The following is a 13,539-nucleotide window of genomic DNA, read 5'->3' as shown; positions in this document are numbered from 1 at the left end:
GAATTAAAAATAATTTCTTGGTATTATTTGGTTGAAAAATGAATATTTATCATATTCTTTATAAATGAGTTTCGGTATTTATATTTTGTATCATTGTATAAGTAGAATTTTGTTCTTTAGACTAAGAAGGGTATAATAGTCATTTGATAAGAATAATTTCTCTTCTCTTATGAATCCTAACCAAACAGGAGAAACTTGACTCTTTCTCTTCTCTTCTCTTCTCTTTCAATCCAAACAGGGTAAGAAGAAATTAGTTTCTCTTCCCTTCCCTTCTTTTCCCTTAATAAGTTTTTCTTCCCTTCCCTTCTCTCAATCCAAACATAGCCTAAATGTTAAAACCCCAAAACTAGACCCGACTTGACTTGGGTGTGTCATGTTGGGTGGAGAATTATAGAAAAGAAACACTTTCCATTCAAGAATAAGACCAGAGAAAGTTCCATCACGGCGAGTGCGAGATTTATTGGCCAGACCTATCTGTTGTAATTTTATTACAAAAACACCCTTACTTTATCAAGTTTGTTACTGAAGAAACCTTACTTTATAAATCATGCCATCATGACTAACTTAGATTTAATAGGAAAAAAAAGCTCACAATCAAATGAAAAAATTAAAAACAAAAATCATTTTTGAACTTGAAGGAAGCTGTTAGAATTGATGGCTACCGACAGGGGTGAAGCTAGGATTTTACTCACATGGGGGCAGTGTACGAGTGGAAATTTTTTTGTGAGGGCAACAACGATTGTAATTTTTTTAGGGAGGCAACCAAGAGTGTAAAACAAATTGTGAGGGTAATAATGACAGATTTCTTTATTCGTCACTATTATCTATCGCAATAACTCATTACTCCACAGAAGGTTTGAAAATTCTTATGGGGGGCCATTGCCCCCACTCTAAATTGGTCCTATTTGAGCTTAACCGAAGCTGTTGAAAATGGATAACTACCAAACTTTCAAGTCCTGATCCATTTGATGAGATAAATAATTTTTTTATTCTATTTAATAATATATATATATATATATATATATATAGATATAGATATTGGGTCAGGTTCAAACGACAATCATTTCAACACACATATAGACAACGTGTTTTATCTTATATGGGCAAAAATGTTTGGAATGGGCTGATTTTTTTGTGAGGATGATCTCTGTGGTGAGGAGATCATCCTTGCCAAAAATCAGCCCATTCCAAAACTTCTAGACCATCCAATTTTTGTTGAAAAATTATAGACCGTCCAATTTTTGTAAATCAATTTTGATGGGGTTACAAGTTTTGGAATGGGATGATTTTTTGCCAGGATGATCCCCTCATCACAGAGATCATCCTCACAAAAAATCAGCCCATTCCAAATATTTTTGCCCATATAAGACAAACACATTGTCTATGTGTGTTGAAATGATTGTCGCATGAACCCGACCCATATATATGTGTATATATATATATATAGGGAACGGTTCGGCAGCCCTAAAGTTTGCCAAGTTTGGTGCCAAACATTTTTTGTAAATCACTTTTGATGGGGTTAGAAGTTTTGGAATAGGCTGATTTTTTGTGAGGATGATCTCTACGGTGAAGAGATCATCCTCACAAAAAATCAGCTCATTTTGAAACTTCTAACCCTAGTTTACAAGTTGAAGAATCGTGGACCGTCCAATTTTTGTAAATCACTTTTGATGGGGTTAGAAGTTTTGGAATAGGCTGATTTTTGGTGAGGATGATCTCCTCATCATAGAGATCAGCCTCACAAAAAATCAGCTCATTCCAAAGCTTCTAACCCATATTTTGAAAAATGTTTGGCACCAAACTTGGCAAACTTTAGGGCTGCTGAACCGCTCCCATATATATATATATATATATATATATATATATATATATATATAGGGAGCGGTTCCGCAGCCCTAAAGTTTGCCAAGTTTGGTGCCAAACATTTTTTGTAAATCACATTTGATGGGGTTAGAAGTTTTGGAATACGCTGATTTTTTGTGAGGATGATCTCTACGGTGAAGAGATCATCCTCACAAAAAATCAGCTCATTTTGAAACTTCTAACCCTAATTTACAAGTTGAAGAATCGTGGACCGTCCAATTTTTGTAAATCACTTTTGATGGGGTTAGAAGTTTTGGAATAGGCTGATTTTTGGTGAGGATGATCTCCTCATCATAGAGATCATCCTCACAAAAAATCAGCTCATTACAAAGCTTCTAACTCATGTTTTGAAAAATGTTTGGCACCAAACTTGGCAAACTTTAGGGCTGCTGAACCGTCCCCATATATATGACAGATAGCATAAATATCTAATTAACATAACAAATATAAATATACATTATATATGTATTTCAAACACTAAATACATATCAGATTGAAAAGTAATTGATCCAAAACCGATTCAATAAGATATCACATCATGATCATATCCATTGACAAGTCACGTTCATATTAAAACGCGTTCGCATTTGTCAAGATATATGCGATGTCTTGCTTTAATGGCCTCCTTCGTCCTCACACGATAAGTCTTCCTTATATTGAAACCGGTGGGGAAGGGTTTGAAAAGGACTTCTATATTGGTCCTCCACTCGCTAAGTACCATTTGTGACTTTGGCTGGCAAGGATTCATGGTCAACACATGGAAATTTCCCTCTGGACGATAACGTTATATACATTTCGCCTAGATTTAAAGAAACAAAAATTAGACATTGTGGACCACGTAGAAGATAAAGATCATTGAATGGAATTAGCAACCAAGATACTGTGGTATAGCATAAATATCTCTATTATTTTGAGAGCTGCTATTCGCATCCCAACATTTATTTATTAGAGCCCAATTAAAACATAAAGAAAATAATTGAATGGTTGAAAATAAGTAAATGTTGGGGTGCTTTTTAAGGGCGGAGCCAGGATTTTGCTGTGTGAGGGCAACCAAGAGTAGAAAAAAAAAATAGTGGAGATAATTAAGAGTGAAAAAAATAATTGTGGGGGCAACTAAGAGTGGAAAAAAAATTTGTGGTGGCAATAGCGATAAATTTTTTTATTCGCCACTAAAATCTATCATAATAACACATTAATCCATAGAATTTGAAAACTCTTGTGGGGGCAAGTGCCCCCACTCTAAATCCGCCCCTAGTTACCGAACTCCTCAAATTTAAAACTAAAATTCAAGCATCAAAATTAATTAAATTTCTTTTTTAGAATTTTGTCCTTTATAATCTAGTGGCATCAGATCATGTATTTGAATGCTACAAATTGACGTAGTTAGGATACATACTGAGATGTTTAACATAATAAATTAAATTTTAATTTGATAAAGTAAGGTTTTGTGGACAAAGTAAGGTTTTGTGGGTAACAAACTTTACAAAGTAAGCCACATTCCAAGGAATCAACACCTACAATATCTCCTTCTCAAGGATCCAGAACGGTATCCGTCTCCTATAACAACGTAATGTATCTATGTGGCATATTTTTAATGGACTTCAAATGCAATAGTGGGTTGTCTGCACAACTTGGTTAAGAAAGTGTTTTGAACACTAACAAAAATGAGTCATGTAGACACCTTACCTTTATTATAGGAACGAGACAACATTCTGGATCCTAACTCTTTCAAAATTTTCTTGGATTCAAGCTTACATGAAATTTATTGAGGTGTGGGAAGAGGATTACAATCCTTCACTCTAGGTGCATATGATTTGAACTATTTTTTATTTCAAGAAAGGCAATAACGAATCCACCAATCACATGATGATTAATGTGAGTAGTCTTGGGAAAAAACTTTGAAACGGTGGGGCCGCTCCAAAATTTTGGACTATACATGGCATTTCTAAGGAGGTGTTTACAATTTTGGCAAAAATGTAGGGGGTGAAATAAATTCAAAATGCCACGTGCCTTATAACGAAGAGAGTTCCTACAAAATTGGAAGCGGGATACCCAGCTTCAAAATCGGACTCTCTGCCTTGTAAATTGGGATGCCCTCAATACACTTGACTTACTCTGATTGGTTAATATGAGATTTTATGAAATCTCAATTTGACTTTCTTGTAAGTAAATTTTTTTTTTCATCACTTTACATCCACATGGCATCCAAAAACATGATCCCAACCATAGTAATAATCTTAACAAATTTTAAAAAGGTGAGAAAATTTGGAAATATCATTTTTATTAGGTATTTTAGAAACAACACCTTGTAAAATTGATAATATTAGATTTACCCCTTGCAAAATGCAAGATTAGCTTTACCTCCTTGACCGTAAGTCAGCATAGCTTTTAGATTTGAGAGTTAATCACCGTCCATTTTAAAAACCTTTGATTATAAAATATATAGGTTAGCATTCAGTGAACAAAGTTGTAGATAATATTCTAGACAAAGTTTTGTCTTATATGATTAAAATTTTTAAGAATTGACTAATTTTTTGTGAGGGTGATCACTATAAAAAGATATCATCCTCACTAAAATCAGCCCATTCCAAAACTTCTATCCCCAGGAAAAATGGTTGCAAACTAACGGTAAAAAATTGACTGTCCACAATTTTTCAACTTTTATAAATTAATGTTAGAAATTTCAGAATGGGTTGATTCTTTGTGAGGATTATTTGATCACCATAGGAATCATGCTCACAAAAAAACAGGTCATTCTGAAACATTTTGTCTCTTGAACCCAACCCATATATATATAGGGAGCGTTCAAGCAATATAAGTAAAAAGCATTTGTAAAAAGAAATATTTTTCCAAATATGGATTAGAAGCTTCGGATTGAGTTGATTTTTTGTGTGGATGATCACTATGATGAGAAGATCATCCCCACAAAAACTCAATCCAATCTGAACCTTCTAACCCTATCAAGAGTGATTTAGAATGTGGATCGTCGATTTTTACAAATAATTTGTAAACCATTTTTTATGGATTTAGAAATTTCAGACTGGGCAGATTTTTTGTGAGGATGACTTTTTTTTAAGATGATCATCATAGAGATCATCCTCACAAAAAATCAAGAAGATCATCCTAAAAAAAATCAGCTCATATATATATATATATATATATATATATATATATATATGTTTAAATCTGTCATGGCCACAAAACCAAGGGAATTGTGATTCTATTTGGTTAGCATTACCAATTCAATATTTGGGTTCTGGTAGCCTTATAAGAATCCTGAGGGTTCAATAAGCCTAAGTAGAAGTGGTAGCCACGCTGGCTAAATTCATTGGAAGATACTCTATAGCAGCCAACTCCCGAGTGCTTTTTTGCTCAGTCCAACAACCATTTGACGTGTGGTGCAAATGACATCAATAATAAGAGATAAATTTTCTCTCTCTTGCCCATGGTGGAAAATAGAAAGTTCTTGATCGGATCAACTTATGTCATTAAAAAACATGATCTGATCCCAGGGGGTTGTAAGGGAAGAAATTCGACGAACTTTAAAAAAAAAAATTATTTTTCACCGTTGAATTTTAATTGTAAGTTTGGGTATTTGATATGTCACGCCCCCTAATTTAGGATATAGATTTTTTTAAATCTCGAGGGTGGAACAAAAAGAAAAGAAAAATCGAAGTCAAGATCTTCAAAGCTTAAATACAATATGAATTTCTTCCAAATAATTTCGATAGAATTTCCTTTAAAAATTGGACTTATGAAATTTTTTTACATGTATAGACATACATGTATAATCAAGATTTATATACCAAATTGCATTCCAATCACCATATCATATATATATATCAATATAAAAAAACATAACTATAAGTATAATTCAAAAGGGTTATATACATCAACTATATATCTCACATAGATCGATAGTTATCTACGTTATAAACATTAAAGTCTCACTCTCTTGACATATACATATAAGAAGGTACAATACACATAATGTTAATATATACAAAGAAGTCCAAAGTACACAAAGCTAGTTCCACTAAATTCAAATATTAACTCACGTATAACAGAAATAATGCTCATCATCCTGATCCTACGATCTCTCTATACAATATGTCCTATCAAGAATAAACATCTCGATAGATAGGACATATATAATGTTTTGTTAGAAGGGTGAATAACAAGGAAGTTACTCAATAGTAAACTCATATTTCAAATTAATAATTTTAATATGAATGAATAAATAAGTTAATCTATTACAAATAATGCAATCTTTTAAATAAGTAAACAAAAACGGATAACATTCAAAACAGACTAATCTTTACTAAAACATAAACAAAATATTTTCATCTTATAATAAAACAAAAGAAATATAAATATATTATAAGAATATCAATCTCAGTAGTGTATTTTAGTAGAAAGATACATGATCGATATAAAAGTACCGATCTATATATTGATGTTCCAGTACTTAACCAGTATGGAACTCACCGTTAGTTCCTGATTTTATGGTCGGTCTAGTAATTTATCATAATCAGTTGATTGTGTCTTCCGGCTCAGGTTGGTCGTTGATCTCTAATAAAAATCAATCGTTTGACTATTATAGACTATAAATGATCATTTGACAAGTCAGTTTCATCGTACCTTTGTGGCATCCATGTGTCCTCAATAAATCTAGTCATTTACAAATCATCTTTATATTATAATTTATTATTTTCCAATAAAGATAAGATATGAATTTTTTAAATATTATGTACAATGTTATTCTCAAGTAGTATCACATACTACCGGAGAGAATATCAAACTCCTATTATTCTAAATTAATTGGTTATTTCCGAAATGAGCTATCGATTAATCATATAAGCATTCATTATCCCTTTAATGGACAACAAAAATCATATATATATATATATATATATATATATATATATATATATATATATATATATATATATATATATATATATATATATATATATATATATATATATATTAAATTCATTTGAAACCAATTAAATAAGTTTGTAAGTATGATGACTTTCCCAAGTATTATAAAATTATAAACATGTACTAATATATCGAAAGTAAAAAAATCATAAAGCAGTAAACATGCATGTATACCGTCGCACGGTTATCATCATAATTGCATTGCATGCTCTATTACACAGAGCTCAAAAGCACTCTAAACCTAGAAATTCCTCGACACAAGCACATACAGTCGAGAATCTCATTCTCGATTCTAAACAATCGAGACTTTTATTCTCGATTTCAAATTTAAACTTAAATATTTCATATTTTTTAATAGATTATCATCTAATGAAAATACACTTTCAAAATAGAGTGTCTTAACAGTTTTTCAAATGAATACTCTATAAAAAATTACTATGAAAATCAATTTGTTTCAAATTGATTTTCTGGTTACATTCACCAAAATTCATTTATTTTATTTTATAATATTAAAATATTAAAATATATATATATAAAATGAATTATTTTATAATTCGATGTATGAATTTTGAATTTAAATCATAATAAATTTGAAACTAATTATCAAAATTGAAATAAAATATATTTCATTTAAAACTATAATACAAATTTGAAATTATAAATTTTCTACCTTCACAACTAGGTTTTATACATCTTTATGATATTAAAGTAATTTTTCTAGTTAATTTCCTCGGTGATTCGATCAAAAAATCTGATGACTAAATAATTCAATCGAAGGTAACATACACGAATCTACTATCAAAATTCACTTGTCTCTGATTTTTGTTTATCTCACACGGAAACGAATGAACATCAATTACATTATAATATATAATAATATATTATATTATATTATAATATATAAAATGAATACACCTTATCTAAATTGGTAACACATTTATAACTTATAATATATTATAATATTATATTATATTATATAATAATATTTATATTTATGTTAATTACATTTTACCCCTTTGTCACTTCAATAATTTCAAATCTATCCCTCTTATATAAATAATTAGACCTAATTTTAAAAAAAATATATTTATTTTAATATTTTAATAATAAATATAATAATTAAATAATTTTTTTCATATATTTTTCTTTTCTCCATTATGTCCATTACATTAGACCATTTTGAACCGTGTATTTTGGATTTTCAAAATTTCTCACTGATTTTTCTCTATTTACTAAAATACCTCTTATGCCTTGAACTCTCTTAATAAAGTTAATATTTTCGTAACTTATCCTATTAAATTCATATTTAAGGGTGTTTACAGCTTAAACTATGTTTTTCTAATGCTTTCGGACTCAAAGACAACGTTTATTTGACTAATAGAATTTCTTATAAAATTTTGAGTTTTATCTTTTTTGACTAAATATTCTAATTTTCTTATCATAATCATGGTAAAGTTTACCGAATTTTACATTTCATTAATCAAATTCTCCTTCTAAAAAATCTTTATTTTATATCAATGATATCATGATTTTTTTAATGATATTTTTATTTTTAAACTTAATAAGAAAATAAGTTAATATAATTGACTTAATTCCTCAGTATACAAAATAAATTTTCATGGCGTTACCCGATAGTCATCGATTTTCAATTGTATGGATCAAATTCAAAAAATATTAAAATTTTTTTTTTTTTTTAATATACATTTTTAATAAAATCTAGAAGACTGTGGTGTTATATTGACAATGTTAAAATCCATGTGGTCTCAACAACCCATTTTAAGATTTTAAATCTCAAAAGTGAAATTTGTGGGTAGAGGACGTGTGAGCAAATTTACTCAGTGCTGTGAGCAAAAAAATCATTCCCAATTCCCTTCAAAGTTTAGAGAATAAGTTTTTTTTTTTTGCTCACATCACCATCATAATTTATCAACACACGATCAAGAGAGAAAAAATATAAAAATTAAAGAAATTCTCTCTCCTACCCTCCCAAACTACAGAACTGCACAAAATTTCTAATTTTGTAATTCATGTTTTCTTTCTTTGGTTAACAAATAGAGAAGTTTTATTCTTTGAGTCAAGACTTGATATGATTATCTCTATAATCCAATTTTCTTTCACAATGGGCTACCTACAATAACTTGGCGTGGCATTTGAGGCTTTAATAGTGACATTATTTGTGTGGGTTTTGAAAATAAATCTTTCGCTATTTCTTTTATTTTAATGGAAGGAGACTAAGTTAATAGTTTATGATTTTTATTGTTTCCTGAGTTAAATCTTCATTCATGTTCTCATCGCCAAAACCTTTTCCAAAATTTTGAAGTTGATTGTGAATATCATTACTAGATTTGTGCCCTAAGTCAAAGAAGACTGTAAATTTAAAAAAAAAAACCTAAATCAACTTCACAATACCTAAATCAGCATATCACAAATCCTAAATCATTAACCCAAAAAATCATTTATTATAAATAATAGAAAATCCTTAAAAGCACAATTAATACATTCCAAGAACAACACAACCCTCAGAATAACAAAGGAATTAACAAAAAGAACGAACCGCTTTGAATTTGTTCTTCATGGGAATCAAAGAGAAATTGGCTGATGGTTCTGCAAACTTTTTCGGATTTCTTTGTTAGAGTTTGTGGAACAAGAGAGGAGAGAGAAGAAAAGTTGAGAAAGTATGGGGGTGAGGTTGCTAGAGGGGAACATAATTGAAAATAGTAGGTAGTTGTGTGTGTGTGGGGGGGGGGGGGGGGGAGAGAGAGAGAGAATTTCTTTAACTTTTATCTTTGAGCCATGATAAATGACACCCCAAAACCTAAAGTTCTTTGTACATTGTCTGACGTAGTACTGCATAGAACATAGATCTTTTTCTTTGAGATACACAAGTAAAAAATCCATGGTTCTATGCCCTACCACATTAGGAAGGATAGAAAGAACGTTAGGTTTTGGGGCATTAGTCTAGCATTAGTCTTTTATCTTTTTCACTTTTCACCATGTGGCAATAAACTGTGCAGCTGCAAGAAAAAATAACTAAATTTTGGAGGAACTGCACACTTGCGGTAGAGAGAAAGTCACATGACAACTGAGGAAAACGATTCTCGGAGCTATTGACACGTGGCTACTATTAATAGAGTTACTGACCCACCGAGTATTAGAAGTACTATAAAAGCATGTAGAACCGATGTAGTTAGCTCGGATCACTTAATGTTGATGTTACCACATTGACAACATTACCATTGATGGGACAATCGTGACAACTCACAGCCTAACAAACCGGTTGTATCTACCGCAGAGCTGTCAGGTCGGTTGTATCAACTCCTGCAGCTGTCAGGTCAGAAAACAGGTTATCCACTCTGAGTAGAATCATTGAGAGTATATTGGAAAATCTATCAATTAGGACTCCTATAAATACTAGGTTACAATTCATATCAAAGGTTAGAAAAATTCTTTTTAGAGAACTCTTTAATAGCTCGGCACTAATTCTAACTTGATCGTCAGAGTGGACCTATTGCAGGCCCCACACTAAGCTAAGGAGACTTTGAAGGGTATCTCGAGATAGTGCGAGAAATTACATCTACAATTTGACACCATCTGTGAGAAACTTACAAGGAGAAAAACGACCAACATGGTAACAACTAGAGGCGAAGTATGTGGAGAACCATCAAACCCTTTACCAACGGACCAACCTCCGACATCACAAGATCCCATGCTCGTAATGTACAACTTACTAACGGAGACGAGAGAAGAGATGCGTAGGGGGTTAGAGAAGTAGAACAATGAAATTATAGCAATAAGGAGAGAAAACGAGGAGCTCAAGTAGAAGTTGGGCAAGGGAATCGAATTCAGAGGAGGCCTAGATGAGGAAAGAAGTCAAGGCCACACCGTTCGAATGATTGCTGGATGGGTCAATAATGAACTTTTTCGAACTAGAAGAGATGTTTGTCGGGCAATTCGTACACTTATGAAAAAAAAGAGTCAAGGTTAACACTCTTTTCAACTTACGACAGGAGGTCGAAGAGAGCATACAATCTTTCGTTACTTGATTCCGAATAGAGGCGACAATTGTTGAGGGTATGGACGAGGCAACTGCGTGCGTAGCTTACGTAGTAGCTGTTATCCTGGGGACACGACTGCATGAGTCGTTGATAAAATCCGACCCACACGACTCGAAGATCTGTACTCGAAGGTGGAGAATTACATCCTGGTAGAAGAGTCGATAAAAAGCAAAGGTCGGGGAGCTCAAACTGTAGCTAATAGTGAGGGTGGTCAAGCAGTCCAAAAAATAGCTACTGAGCTAAAAAATTGGGGTAGTAGAAAAATATGACGAGACCCGAATGAACAATTGAGGTAGAAGAGAGTTCGAGTATATACACCGCTCAACGAGAAGTTGTCTGTGATATTAAGGCATATAAAGAGTGACCTCAATTTTGTTCAACCACCAAGGGATTATTGAGAAAAACTGGGGAAGCTGTACTGTGAATATCATGGGGTGAAGGACCACCCAACTGAGGATTGTTACAGATTGCAACATATCATCCAAGATATGATCGAGGATACGAAACTCAAGAGATACGTATCCTCTACAGAGGAAAGAAGTCGGGGGGTCAAGAGAGAAGAGAACCGAAAGTCGCAACCTCGATTGCCAAGGGAAGATAGGCAACGTGAACCCGAGGGATGCAGGGTAGTGCACACCATCTCGGGGGTGCTTGAATCATATAGACAGTCAAAGCAGTTAGCCAGAGCGAGGATAATGAAGATTCGCCATGAGGTCGAAGTCAACCAAGTAACTTCGAGGGTAAGGGTAATAAGGAGACCCAACCTGATAGCAGGGTAACAGGCTATAGTATTTATAGAGGACAACTTGAAAGGAACGACTATGTGGTGGAAAAGACAAAATAAAAAGAAAAGATATTTCTCTCTTGCTCACACTTAATCTATTCATAAGTTTTAATTTTGATATTTTAAATTTCACTAAAGGTCATTAGGTCCGCATGGGATTACTACATTGGCAATCTAACATCACAACTTTCTAGTTTCATGGAAAAACTCGGATTAAAAGAATTATATTTAAAAAAAAATCTTTTAAAGGTTCATCTCAGGGGTTGGAAATGGATGGTCCTTGAACTTTCAAATTTAATTTTAAAATTCAATGGAGAAAAATAATTTTTATTCTAAGTTCTTAGAATTTTTTTTTCTCAATAAATTCTTAGAATTTCATCTCTATAACTGGGTCATGCTTAAGGTAATGAGGTCGGGAAATGTCAAATTTTCATTCTAGACAAGAGGGAAAAATTTTCCTCTCATTTTAGTTTTAGAAAATGCTGGAATGACAAAGGGCATTGACTGTGATTCTCACAATTCCGATGTGGGATGTGCACATAACCATAGATGTATTTTATAACGATACGAGTAATAATCATCTACGATTATGTATGCATCTCCACGTTAAAATTGTGAGAATCACAATAAATCCTATGTCACCCCAACACGACTTGTTAGTTTTTGTTTTATCCTTTTCTTCCGCATGTCAAAAGGTTGGTATTGTTGTAAGATAAAAAATCAGCCCATTCTGAATCTTTTTAACCATATGAGACAAAAACGTTATTGCTTTATGAGTAGTTTTATGTGTCTCCGGAACTTGACCCATATATATATATATATATAGGGTCCCTTTCAGCAACAAACATTTTGGCAAACATTTTGGCAAAACATTTTTCAAAACATGGGTTAGAGGTTTTGGAATGGGCTGATTTTTGGTGAGGATGATCTCTACGGTGAGGAGATCATCCTCACCAAAAATCAGCCCATTCCAAAACTTCTAACCCCATGTTTACAAGTTGAAAAATCATGGACCGTCCATTTTTTGTAAACCATTTTTGATGGGTTAGAAGTTTTGGAATGGGCTGATTTTTGGTGATGATGATCTCCTCACCGTAGAGATCATCCCCACCAAAAATCAGCTCATTCCAAAACCTCTAACCCATATTTTGAAAAATGTTTTGCCAAAATGTTTGTTGCTGAACATTTCCCATATATATATATAAAAGGAAATGTTCAGCAACAAACATTTTGGCAAAACATTTTTCAAAACATGGGTTAGAAGTTTTGGAATGGGCTGATTTTTGGTGAGGATGATTTCTACGGTGAGGAGATCATCATCACAAAAAATCAGTCCATTCCAAAACTTCTAACCCCATCAAAAATGGTTTATAAAAAATGGATGATTCACGATTTTTCAATTTGAAAACATGGGGCTAGAAGTTTTGGAATGGGCTGATTTATGGTGAGGATGATCTCCTCACCGTAGAGATCATCCTCACAAAAAATCAGCTCATTCCAAACATTTTTGCCCATATAAGACAAAACGGTGAGTCGTAATGGGGGTTTACGGACCCGACCCTCTATATATATATATATATATATATATATATATTCTTTATATTTTTCTCCCTTTCGAGATAATTAAAAGCAAAACTTGTGAAATTTAACATACCTTTTAAAATTTCTAAAGCAATTAGTGATGATTACTAATAATTAGAAGGTTAAGAAATTGCTGGTTTTTGGCCGAGGTCGTGATTTTCAGTAGACTTTTTTAAATTTACCCTCCTATCCCTGGCATAAATCTTGGGACACTTGGCTGACCAAGGTTAATGGTCCCTTTGAAAAAGAGACTCCTTCATAAATTACAAGTGGTCCATTGACTGGCCGCCATGTTGGACTTCTCCTCGGTCT

Source organism: Akebia trifoliata, chromosome 9, assembly GCF_017979445.1.
Source record: "Akebia trifoliata isolate Shusen 1 chromosome 9, ASM1797944v1, whole genome shotgun sequence".
NCBI classification, from domain to species: domain Eukaryota; kingdom Viridiplantae; phylum Streptophyta; class Magnoliopsida; order Ranunculales; family Lardizabalaceae; genus Akebia; species Akebia trifoliata.
This window is presented reverse-complemented; position numbering follows the sequence as displayed.